The sequence below is a fragment of the Lucilia cuprina genome, chromosome 3, assembly GCF_022045245.1.
Source record: "Lucilia cuprina isolate Lc7/37 chromosome 3, ASM2204524v1, whole genome shotgun sequence".
Lineage (NCBI taxonomy): Eukaryota > Metazoa > Arthropoda > Insecta > Diptera > Calliphoridae > Lucilia > Lucilia cuprina.
The window spans coordinates 31,675,823-31,689,345 of NC_060951.1; positions in this window are offsets into that span (position 1 = coordinate 31,675,823).

Sequence of the window (13,523 nt, forward strand, 5' to 3'; positions counted from 1 at the left end):
GTGAAATCTGTGATCACTTTCATTTCCCACTAAAAACCCATATTTTGAGTGAAAACATAAAGCTTCGTTTTTCTCGCAAACTATAAGATTTACAGCAAAAACAAGTGAAATCTGTGATCACTTTTATTTCCCACTAAAAACCCATATTTTGAGTGAAAACATAAAAGTCCGTTTTCTCGAAAACTATAAGATATACAGCAAAAACAAGCGAAATCTGTGATCACTTTTATTTCCCACTAAAAACCCATATTTTGAGTGAAAACATAAAGGTCCGTTTTTCTCCAAAACTATAACAGCAAAAACAAGTGAAATCTGTGATCACCTTTATTTCCCACTAAAAACCAATATTTTGAGTGAAAACATAAAAGTCCGTTTTCTCGAAAACTATAAGAGATACAGCAAAAACAAGCGAAATCTGTGATCACTTTTATTTCCAACTAAAAACCCATATTTTGAGTGAAAGCATAAAGGTCCGTTTTTCTCCAAAACTATAACAGCAAAAACAAGTGAAATCTGTGATCACTTTTATTTCCCACTAAAAACCCATATTTTGAGTGAAAACATAAAAGTCCGTTTTCTCGAAAACTATAAGAGATACAGCAAAAACAAGCGAAATCTGTGATCACTTTTATTTCCCACTAAAACCCATATTTTGAGTGGAAACATAAAGGTCCGTTTTTCTCCAAAACTATAACAGCAGAAACAAGTGAAATCTGTGATCACCTTTATTTCCCACTAAAAACCCATATTTTGAGTGAAAACATAAAGGTCCGTTTTTCTCGAAAACTATAAAAGATACAGCAAAAACAATTGAAATTTGTGATCACTTTTATTTCCCACTAAAAGCCCATATTTTGAGTGAAAACATAAAGGTCCGTTTTTCTCGGAAACTATAAAAGATACAGCAAAAACAAGTGAAATCTGTGATCACTTTTATTTCCCACTAAAAAACCATATTTTGAGTGAAAACATAAAAGTCCGTTTTTCTCGGAAACTATAAAAGATACAGCAAAAACAAGTGAAATCTGTGATCACTTATATTCCCCACTAAAAACCCATATTTTGTGTGAAAACATAAAGGTCCGTTTTTCTCGAAAACTATAAAAGATACAGCAAAAACAAGTGAAATCTGTGATCACTTTTATTTCCCACTAAAAACCCATATTTTGAGTGAAAACATAAAAGTCCGTTTTTCTCCAAAACTATAACAGCAAAAACAAGTGAAATCTGTGATCACTTTTATTTCCCACTAAAAACCAATATTTTGAGTGAAAACATAAAAGTCCGATTTTCTCCAAAACTATAAAGGATACAGCAAATACAAGCGAAATCTGTGATCACTTTTATTTCCCACTAAAAGCCCATATTTTGAGTGAAAACATAAAAGTCCGTTTTTCTCAAAAACTATAAGAGATACAGCAAAACCAAGTGAAATCTGTGATCACTTTTATTTCCCACTAAAAACCCATGTTTTGAGTGAAAACATAAAAGTCCATTTTTCTCGAAAACTATAAGAGATACAGCAAAAACAAGCGAAATCTGTGATCACTTTTATTTCCCACTAAAAACCCATATTTTGAGTGAAAACATAAAGGTCCGTTTTTCTCGAAAACTATAAGAAATACAGCAAAAACAAGTGAAATCTGTGATCACTTTCATTTTCCACTAAAAACCCATATTTTGAGTAAAAACGTAAAAGTCCGTTTTTCTCGCAAACTATAAGAGATACAGCAAAAAGTAGCGAAATCTGTGATCACTTTTATTTCCCACTAAAAACCCATGTTTTGAGTGAAAACATAAAGGTCCGTTTTTCTCGAAAACTATAAAAGATACAGCAAAAACAAGTGAAATCTGTGATCACTTTTATTTTCCACTAAAAACCCATATTTTGAGTGAAAACATTAAAGTTCGTTTTTCTCGAAAACTATAAGAGATACAGCAAAAACAAGTGAAATCTGTGATCACTTTTATTTCCCACTAAAAACCCATATTTTGAGTGAAAACATTAAAGTTCGTTTTTCTCGAAAACTATAAGAGATACAGCAAAAACAAGTGAAATCTGTGATCACTTTTATTTCCCACTAAAAACCCATATTTTTAGTGAAAACATTAAAGTTCGTTTTTCTCGAAAACTATAAGAGATACAAGTGAAATCTGTGATCACTTTTATTTCCTACTAAAACCCATATTTTGAGTGAAAACATAAAAGTCCGTTTTTCTCGCAAACTATAAGAGATACAGCAAAAACAAGCGGAATCTGTGATCACTTTTACTTCCCACTAAAAACCCATATTTTGTGTGAAAACATAACAGTCCGTTTTTCTCGAAAACTATAAGAGATACGGCAAAAACAAGTGAAATCTGTGATCACTTTTATTTCCCAATAAAAACCCAAATTTTGAGTGAAAACATAGAGGCCCGTTTTTCTCGAAAACTATAAGATTTACAGCAAAAACAAGTGAAATCTGTGATCACTTCTATTTCTCACTAAAAACCCACATTTTGAGTGAAAGCATAAAATTCCGTTTTTCTCGAAAACTATAAGAGATACAGCAAAAACAAGTGAAATATGTGATCACTTTTATTTCCCACTAAAAATCCATATTTTGAGTGAAAACATAAAAGTCCGTTTTTCTCGGAAACTATAAAAGATACAGCAAAAACAAGTGAAATCTGTGATCACTTTTATTTCCCACTAAAAACCCATATTTTGTGTGAAAACATAAAGGTCCGTTTTTCTCGAAAACTATAAAAGATACAGCAAAAACAAGTGAAATCTGTGATCACTTTTATTTCCCACTAAAAACCCATATTTTGAGTGAAAACATAAAAGTCCGTTTTTCTCCAAAACTATAAGAGCAAGCAAAAACAAGTGAAATCTGTGATCACTTTTATTCCCACTAAAAACCAATATTTTGAGTGAAAACATAAAAGTCCGATTTTCTCAAAACTATAAAGGATACAGCAAAAACAAGCGAAATCTGTGATCACTTTTATTTCCCACTAAAAGCCCATATTTTGAGTGAAAACATAAAAGTCCGTTTTTCTCAAAAACTATAAGAGATACAGCAAAACCAAGTGAAATCTGTGATCACTTTTATTTCCCACTAAAAACCCATGTTTTGAGTGAAAACATAAAAGTCCATTTTTCTCGAAAACTATAAGAGATACAGCAAAAACAAGTGAAATCTGTGATCACTTTTATTTTTCACTACAAACCCATATTTTGAGTGAATACATAAAAGTCCGTTTTTCTCGAAAACTATAAGAGATACAGCAAAAACAAGCGAAATCTGTGATCACTTTTATTTCCCACTAAAAGCCCATATTTTGAGTGAAAACATAAAAGTCCATTTTTCTCGAAAACTATAAGAGATACAGCAAAAACAATTGAAATCTGTGATCACTTTTATTTCCCACTAAAAACCCATATTTTGAGTGAAAACATAAAGGTCCGTTTTTCTCGAAATCTATAAGAAATACAGCAAAAACAATTGAAATTTGTGATCACTTTTATTTCCCACTTAAAACCCATGTTTTGAGTGAAAACATAAAGGTCCGTTTTTCTCGAAAACTATAAGATTTACAGCAAAAACAAGTGAAATCTGTGATCACTTCTATTTCTCACTAAAAACCCACATTTTGAGTGAAAGCATAAAATTCCGTTTTTCTCGAAAACTATAAGAGATACAGCAAAAACAAGTGAAATATGTGATCACTTTTATTTCCCACTAAAAACCCATATTTTGAGTGAAAACATAAAAGTCCGTTTTTCTCGGAAACTATAAAAGATACAGCAAAAACAAGTGAAATCTGTGATCACTTTTATTCCCCACTAAAAACCCATATTTTGTGTGAAAACATAAAGGTCCGTTTTTCTCGAAAACTATAAAAGATACAGCAAAAACAAGTGAAATCTGTGATCACTTTTATTTCCCACTAAAAACCCATATTTTGAGTGAAAACATAAAAGTCCGTTTTTCTCCAAAACTATAACAGCAAAAACAAGTGAAATCTGTGATCACTTTTATTTCCCACTAAAAACCAATATTTTGAGTGAAAACATAAAAGTCCGATTTTCTCCAAAACTATAAAGGATACAGCAAATACAAGCGAAATCTGCGATCACTTTTATTTCCCACTAAAAGCCCATATTTTGAGTGAAAACATAAAAGTCCGTTTTTCTCAAAAACTATAAGAGATACAGCAAAACCAAGTGAAATCTGTGATCACTTTTATTTCCCACTAAAAACCCATGTTTTGAGTGAAAACATAAAAGTCCATTTTTCTCGAAAACTATAAGAGATACAGCAAAAACAAGTGAAATCTGTGATCACTTTTATTTTTCACTACAAACCCATATTTTGAGTGAATACATAAAAGTCCGTTTTTCTCGAAAACTATAAGAGATACAGCAAAAACAAGCGAAATCTGTGATCACTTTTATTTCCCACTAAAAGCCCATATTTTGAGTGAAAACATAAAAGTCCATTTTTCTCGAAAACTATAAGAGATACAGCAAAAACAATTGAAATCTGTGATCACTTTTATTTCTCACTAAAAACCCATATTTTGAGTGAAAACATAAAGGTCCGTTTTTCTCGAAATCTATAAGAAATACAGCAAAAACAATTGAAATTTGTGATCACTTTTATTTCCCACTTAAAACCCATGTTTTGAGTGAAAACATAAAGGTCCGTTTTTCTCGAAAACTATAAAAGATACAGCAAAAACAAGTGAAATCTGTGATCACTTTTATTTCCAGCTAAAAACCAATATTTTGAGTGAAAGCATAAAAGTCCGTTTTTCTCGAAAACTATAAGAGATACAGCAAAAACAATTGAAATCTGTGATCACTTTTATTTCCCACTAAAAACCCATATTTTGAGTGAAAACATAAAGGTCCGCTTTTCTCGAAAACTATAAAAGATACAGCAGAAACAAGTGAAATCTGTGATCACTTTCATTTCCCACTAAAAACCCATATTTTGAGTGAAAACATAAAGCTTCGTTTTTCTCGCAAACTATAAGATTTACAGCAAAAACAAGTAAAATCTGTGATCACTTTTATTTCCCAATAAAAACCCATATTTTGAGTGAAAACATAAAGGTGCGTTTTTCTCGAAAACTATAAGAGATACAGCAAAAACAAGTGAAATCTGTGATCACTTATATTCCCCACTAAAAACCCATATTTTGTGTGAAAACATAAAGGTCCGTTTTTCTCGAAAACTATAAAAGATACAGCAAAAACAAGTGAAATCTGTGATCACTTTTATTTCCCACTAAAAACCCATATTTTGAGTGAAAACTTAAAAGTCCGTTTTTCTCCAAAACTATAACAGCAAAAACAAGTGAAATCTGTGATCACTTTTATTTCCCACTAAAAACCCATATTTTGAGTGAAAACATAAAGGTCCGTTTTTCTCGAAAACTATAAGAAATACAGCAAAAACAAGTGAAATCTGTGATCACTTTCATTTTCCACTAAAAACCCATATTTTGAGTAAAAACGTAAAAGTCCGTTTTTCTCGCAAACTATAAGAGATACAGCAAAAACTAGCGAAATCTGTGATCACTTCTATTTCCCACTAAAAACCCATGTTTTGAGTGAAAACATAAAGGTCAGTTTTTCTCGAAAACTATAAAAGATACAGCAAAAACAAGTGAAATCTGTGATCACTTTTATTTTCCACTAAAAACCCATATTTTGAGTGAAAACATTAAAGTTCGTTTTTCTCGAAAACTATAAGAGATACAGCAAAAACAAGTGAAATCTGTGATCGCTTTTATTTCCCACTAAAAACCCATATTTTGAGTGAAAACATTAAAGTTCGTTTTCTCGAAAACTATAAGAGATACAAGTGAAATCTGTGATCACTTTTATTTCCTACTAAAACCCATATTTTGAGTGAAAACATAAAAGTCCGTTTTTCTCGCAAACTATAAGAGATACATCAAAAACAAGCGAAATCTGTGATCACTTTTACTTCCCACTAAAAACCCATATTTTGAGTGAAAACATTAATGTTCGTTTTTCTCGAAAACTATAAGAGATACAGCAAAAACAAATGAAATCTGTGATCACTTTTATTTCCCACTAAAAACCCATATTTTGAGTGAAAACATTAAAGTTCGTTTTTCTCGAAAACTATAAGAGATACAAGTGAAATCTGTGATCACTTTTATTTCCTACTAAAACCCATATTTTGAGTGAAAACATAAAAGTCCGTTTTTCTCGCAAACTATAAGAGATACAGCAAAAACAAGCGAAATCTGTGATCACTTTTACATCCCACTAAAAACCCATATTTTGTGTGAAAACATAAAGGTCCGTTTTTCTCGAAAACTATAAAAGATACAGCAAAAACAAGTGAAATCTGTGATCACATTTATTTCCCACTAAAAACTCATATTTTGAGTGAAAACATAAAGGTCCGATTTTCTCGAAAACTATAAGAGATACAGCAAAAACAAGTGAAATCTGTGATCACTTTTATTTCCCACTAAAAACCCATATTTTGAGTGAAAACATAAAAGTCCGTTTTCTCGAAAACTATAAGAGATACAGCAAAAACAAGCGAAATCTGTGATCACTTTTATTTCCCACTAAAAACCCATATTTTGAGTGAAAACATAAAAGTCCGTTTTTCTCGAATACTATAAGAGATACAGCTAAAACAAGTGAAGTCTGTGATCACTTTTATTTTCCACAAAAACCCCATATTTTGAGTGAAAACATTAAAGTTCGTTTTTCTCGCAAACTATAAGAGATACAGCAAATACAAGTGAAATCTGTGATCACTTTTATTTTCCACTAAAAGCCCATATTTTGAGTGAAAACATAAAAGTCCGTTTTTCTCGAAAACTATAAGAGATACAGCAAAAACAAGTGAAATCTGTGATCACTTTTATTTTCCACTAAAAACCCTTATTTTGTGTGAAAACATAAAAGTCCGTTTTTCTCGAAAACTGTAGGAGATACAGCAAAAACAAGTGAAATCTGTGATCACTTTTATTTCCACTAAAACCCCATTTTGAGTAAAAAAATAAAAGTCCGTTTTTCTCGAAAACTGTAAAAGATACAGCAAAAACAAGTGAAATCTGTGATCACTTTTATTTTCCACTAAAAACCCATATTTTTAGTAAAAATATAAAAGTCCGTTTCTCTCGAAAACTATAAAAGATACAGCAAAAACAAGCGAAATCTGTGATCACTTTTATTTCCCCTAAAAACCCATATTTTGAGTGAAAAAATAAAAGTCCGTTTTTCTCAAAAACTATAAGAGATACAGCAAAAACAAGTGAAATCTGTGATCACTTTTATTTCCCACTAAAACCCCATATTTTAAGTGAAAACATAAAGGTCCGTTTTTCTCGAAAACTATAAGAGATACAGCAAAAACAATTGAAATCTGTGATCACTTTTATTTCCCACTAAAAACCCATATTTTGAGTGAAAACATAAAGGTCCATTTTTCTCGAAAACTATAAGAGATACAGCAAAAACAAGCGAAATCTGTGATCACTTTTATTTCCAACTAAAACCCCATATTTTGAGTGAAAGCATTAAAGTTCGTTTTTCTCGAAAACTATAAGAGATACAGCAAAAACAAGTGAAATCTGTGATCACTTTTATTTCCCACTAAAAGCTCATATTTTGAATAAAAACATAAAAGTCCGTTTTTCTCGCAAACTATAAGAGATACAGCAAAAACAAGCGAAATCTGTGATCACTTTTATTTCCCACTAAAAACCCATATTTTGAGTGAAAGCATAAAAGTCCTTTTTTCTCGAAAATCATAAGAGATACAGCAAAAACAATTGAAATCTGTGATCACTTTTATTTCCCACTAAAAACCAATATTTTGAGTGAAAACATAAAGGTCCGTTTTTCTCGAAAACTATAAAAGATACAGCAAAAACATGTGAAATCAGTGATCACTTTCATTTCCCACTAAAAACCCATATTTTGAGTGAAAACATAAAGGTCCGTTTTTCTCGAAAACTATAAGAGATACAGCAAAAACAAGCGAAATATGTGATCACTTTTATTTCCCACTAAAAACCCATATTTTGAGTGAAAACATAAAAGTCCGTTTTTCTCAAAAACTATAAGAGATACAGCAAAAACAAGTGAAATCTGTGATCAATTTTATTTTCCACTAAAAACCCATATTTTGATTGAAAACATAAAAGTCCGTTTTTCGAAAACTATAAGAAATATAGCAAAAACAAGTGAAATCTGTGATCAGTTTTATTTCCCACTAAAACCCCATATTTTGAGTGAAAATATTAAAGCTCGTTTTTCTCGAAAACTATAAGAGATACAGCAAAAACAGGTGAAATCTGTAATCACTTTTATTTCCCACTAAAAACCCATATTTTGAGTTTAAACATAAAAGTCCGTTTTTCTCGAAAACTATAAGAGATACAGCGAAAACAAACGAAAAGTCCGTTTTTCTCGAAAACTGTAAAAGATACAGCAAAAACAAGTGAAATCTGTGATCACTTTTATTTTCCACTAAAAACCCATATTTTGAGTAAAAAAATAAATTCCGTTTTTCTCGAAAACTATAAGAGATACAGCAAAAACAAGTGAAATCTGTGATCACTTTTATTTCCCACTAAAAACCTATATTTTGAGTGAAAACATAAAGGTGCGTTTTTCTCGAAAGCTATAAGAGATACAGGAAAAACAAGTGAAATCTGTGATCACTTTTATTTCCCACTAAAAACCCATATTTTGAGTGAAAACATAAAGGTCCGATTTTCTCGAAAACTAGAAGAGATACAGCAAAAACAAGCGAAATCTGTGATCACTTTTATTTCCCACTAAAAACCCATATTTTGAGTGAAAACATAAAGGTCCGTTTTTCTCGAAAACTATAAGAGATACAGCAAAACCAAGTGAAATCTGTGATCAGTTTTATTTCCTAATAAAACCCATATTTTGAGTGAAAAAATGAAAGTCCGTGAAAACTTTAAGAGATACAGCTAAAAGCAAGTGAAATCTGTGATCACTTTTATTTTCCACTAAAAACCGATGTTTTTTGTGAAAGCATAAAAGTCCGTTTTTCTCGAAAACTATAAGAGATACAGCAAAAACAAGTAAAATCTGTGATCACTTTTATTTTCCACTAAAAACCCATATTTCTCGAAAACTATAAGAGATACAGCAAAAACAAGCGAAATCTGTGAACACCTATATTTTTCCCTAAGAACACATATATTGAGCGAAAACATAGAGATCCGTTTTTCTAGAAAACTATAAGAGATACAGCAAAAACAAGCGAAATCTGCGATCACTTTTATTTTCCACTAAAAACCCATATTTTGAGTGAAAACAAAAAAGTCCGTTTTTCTCGAAAACTATAAGAGACACAGCAAAAACAAGTGAAATCTGTGATCACTTTTATTTCCTACTAAATGTCATATTTTGAGTGAAAACAAAAAAGTCCGTTTTTCTCGAAAACTATAAGAGATACAGCAAAAACAAGTGAAATATGTGATCACTTTTATTTCCCACTAGAAATCCATATTTTAAGTGAAAACATCAAAGTCCGTTTTTCTCGAAAACTATAAGAGATACAGCAAAATCAAGCGAAATCTTTGATTACTTTTATTTCCCACTAAAAACCCTGTTTTGAGTAAAAACATAAAAGTCCGTTTTTCTCGAAAACTATAAGATTTACAGCAAAAACAAGTGAAATCTGTGATCACTTCTATTTCTCACTAAAAACCCACATTTTGAGTGAAAGCATAAAATTCCGTTTTTCTCGAAAACTATAAGAGATACAGCAAAAACAATTGAAATCTGTGATCACTTTTATTTCCCACTAAAAACCCATATTTTGAGTGAAAACATAAAGGTCCGTTTTTCTCGAAAACTATAAAAGATACAGCAAAAACAAGTGAAATCTGTGATCACTTTTATTTCCCACTAAAAACCCATATTTTGAGTGAAAACATAAAGGTCCGTTTTTCTCCAAAACTATAACAGCAAAAACAATTGAAATCTGTGATCACCTTTATTTCCCACTAAAAACCCATATTTTGAGTGAAAACATAAAGGTCCGTTTTTCTCGAAAACTATAAGAGATACAGCAAAAACAATTGAAATTTGTGATCACTTTTATTTCCCACTAAAAGCCCATATTTTGAGTGAAAACATAAAGGTGCGTTTTTTTCGAAAACTATAAGATTATAGAAAAAACGAGTGAAATCTGTGATCACTTTTATTTTTCACTAAAAACTCATATTTTGAGTAAAAACATAAAAGTCCGTTTTCTCGAAAACTATAAAAGATACAGCAAAAACAAGCGAAATCTGTGATCACTTTTATTTCCCACTAAAAACCCATATTTTGAGTGAAAAAATAAAAGTCCGTTTTTCTCGAAAATTATAAGAGATACAGCAAAAACAAGTGAAATCTGTGATTAGTTTTATTTCCTACAAAAACCCAAATTTTGGGTGAAAACATAAAAGTCCGTTTTTCTCGAAAACTATAAGAGATACAGCAAAAACAAGTGAAATCTCTGATCACTTTTATTTTCAACTAAAACCCATATTTTGAGTGAAAACATAAAGGTCCGTTTTTCTCGAAAACTATAAGAGATACAGCAAAAACAAGTGAAATCTGTGATCACTTTTATTTCGCACTAAAAATCCATAATTTAATTGAAAACATAAAAGTCCGTTTTTCTCGAAAACTATAAGAGATACAGCAAAACCAAGTGAAATCTGTGATCTCTTTTATTTTCAACTAAAACCCATATTTTGAGTGAAAACATAAAGGTCCGTTTGTCTCGAAAACTATAAGAGATACAGCAAAACCAAGTAAAATCTGTGATCAGTTGTATTTCCTACTAAAACCCATTAAGATCCGTTCGTTGAGATCGAAAACTATAAAATATACAGCAAACAAAAACTCAAAACTATAAAAGATACGGCAATAACAATTGAAATCTGTGATCAGTTTTATTTCCCACTAAAAAAAACGAGATTTAAAGTCAAATCTTAAGAATCAGTTTTTCTTTAAAACTATGAAAGATTTTCTAAAAACATGAAAGCTTTTATAAGGAAATTAAAGTGATCTTAAATTTCCCTTGTTTTTTTAGTATCTCTTTTTTCACATACAAGTTTTTGTTAAATCTTTATTTAATGCTTTACCTAGTTTTGATCAATTTTTAAATAAAATCCGCTTTTAATAAATTGTTTAAGTGAAATTTTTATTAATTTGTTGTTTGTTTCTTTGTTTTGTATTGTTTTATTTCTATAATATTTGTTGAATTGTTTTTTTATTTTAATAAATGTTTTTTATTAGTATCGTTTATATGCTGGCATTTTTAGTAAAAATCGAGAAAGCAAACTAAATTAGTTGTTTTATTTGTTAATATTTTTTTAGTTTACTTCGAAAATTTTTGTTTAAATTGTTTAATATTGCTTTTTTTAAGTGTTTTTTTTTATTTATTTACTTCGTTTTAGTATTGTATGAAAGAAAAAAGAGAAATTAAATTCAAATTTTGTTAATTATTAAAAAATGTATTGCTTAAGCATTTTTAGAAAAAAAAAATGATTTTAAAAGAGAGTTTTCTTTGCTGGTTTTCTTATAAAATTGTGAATAATTTGATTTGTATTAATTTGTTAAATTTCTCTGTTTGGTGTATTTGTTTATTGAGCAAAATGTACTTTTTAATTATTAACTTTTTTTCTGTGAATATATTGTTAAAAATATAAAACTTAGAAACACATTTTAAAAATTTGTAGAAAAGTTTAGTTTGTAAATATGAAGAATTCAGAATACGTACGTTTGCTTGTAGTTTTAAAGGAATTAACTTTAGAATAATATATTTTATAGAATAAAGTAAAAGTTGGTGAAAAAATTTTAAAATTTTTAGTTAAAATTTTGAGTTTAATAGTGTTTTGCTGTTTAGTGCTTATATGTATCTTATTTATAACTATTTAAGTTTTTTTTTATAATAATATCAAAATTTTACACTAAAATGAATTGATTTTGAATGTTGGAAAATATTTAATTTTCAATTTTGGTTTCACCCTTAAGTGCGTTTTTTTTAATTCTAACTTTTTTTTACTATTTATGAAACACATAATGGAAATTATGTAATTTTTAGTGTTTTGGCATTTTATAAAAGTTAATTTTATCTATTTTTTTAAGAAAATTTTTTTTTTGTAATTTTCTATGTATTCAATTTTAAACCACACACAAATACAGAGTTTGTAAAAAAAACATAATATTATTTCTGTGTTTTTATTATAAAAAAAAATTAAGGACGGAAATGTGAAAATCTGATTTATAAAGGCTTTATTTGTTTGGTTTGTTCAAACAGACATATAACATTGCATTCTAAGAAGTGATCATGAAGACGATAAAAAGAATTTGATCTCGAAGCCCTTTGTTATCATATTTAGAATAGAATTAGAATTTTTAGGTTACACTTATAACTGAATTATATTAATGTTATCTGATCAACCATGAAGCTTTTAAAGTCATTGTAGTTCTGAAACTTTAAACTTCACTAGGCAGTCTTTGAATGATTAACGAGATGTATTGTCTTTGGGTGCACAAATACATATAAAACTAGCCCTTGCATTTCCGAGATTGTCCTATTTAGTTGTACTCTTCACGAAGTGTGATTATCATGTTAAATGCGGCTGGATATTAAACCTTTCTCCAATCTTTCGAATTTAAAAATTATTCACTGTATTTTATATTGGAAAATATCAAATTTCTTCGAATATTGTACAGTTTTAGCCATTTTTTAGACAAAAGAGGGAGTGGCATTTCCTGTATATAATATAAATATAAAAATGCGAATATATAGGAAACTACTAAAACTAAAATCCTAAAAATTTTACACAAACATCTTTGAAATCTATAAGAACATTTCCGGAAAATTAAATGGACTAGCATTAGAGGGCGTGGCACCTCTTATATGAATGAAATACAACTATTCAAATATCTGGGAAACTATTTAAGCTCAAATTTTACATGAATAACTCTGACATCGTTGTAAACATATGGGAGGAATTTAGTCAGACCATCACCACTCCTATATTAATTAAATATACAAAATTATTATGTCGGGGAGCTTAAATCCTTAAAATTTTGTTTAGAAACATTAAAATTCAAAATTTAAATTGTTTTAATATTTCTTGTAATTGCTAAGATATCATTTGTTGAAGTTGGCGGATGGACAGACATCGTTAAGTCGAATCAAGTGATTTAAAGTCAACTAAAACAACGCCACATAGGTGTGGATCATGTAGTTTTGCTCGTTATAAAGAGTATTTATAAATCTGAATACTCTTCGCGATGAGGTTGTAAAATTTCTTAAAACCATGACTTTTCGAACTTAATGTGAAAATATCTCGAAAAAGAAAGAAGATATGTCAGATATTATGCCATTTTTAACCATATAGAATGAACTTTCAAATGGTATACAAACTCTAAAGTTGTGCCTTTTCTGTTATAACGTCTCATAAAGGCATAAGAATAGTGT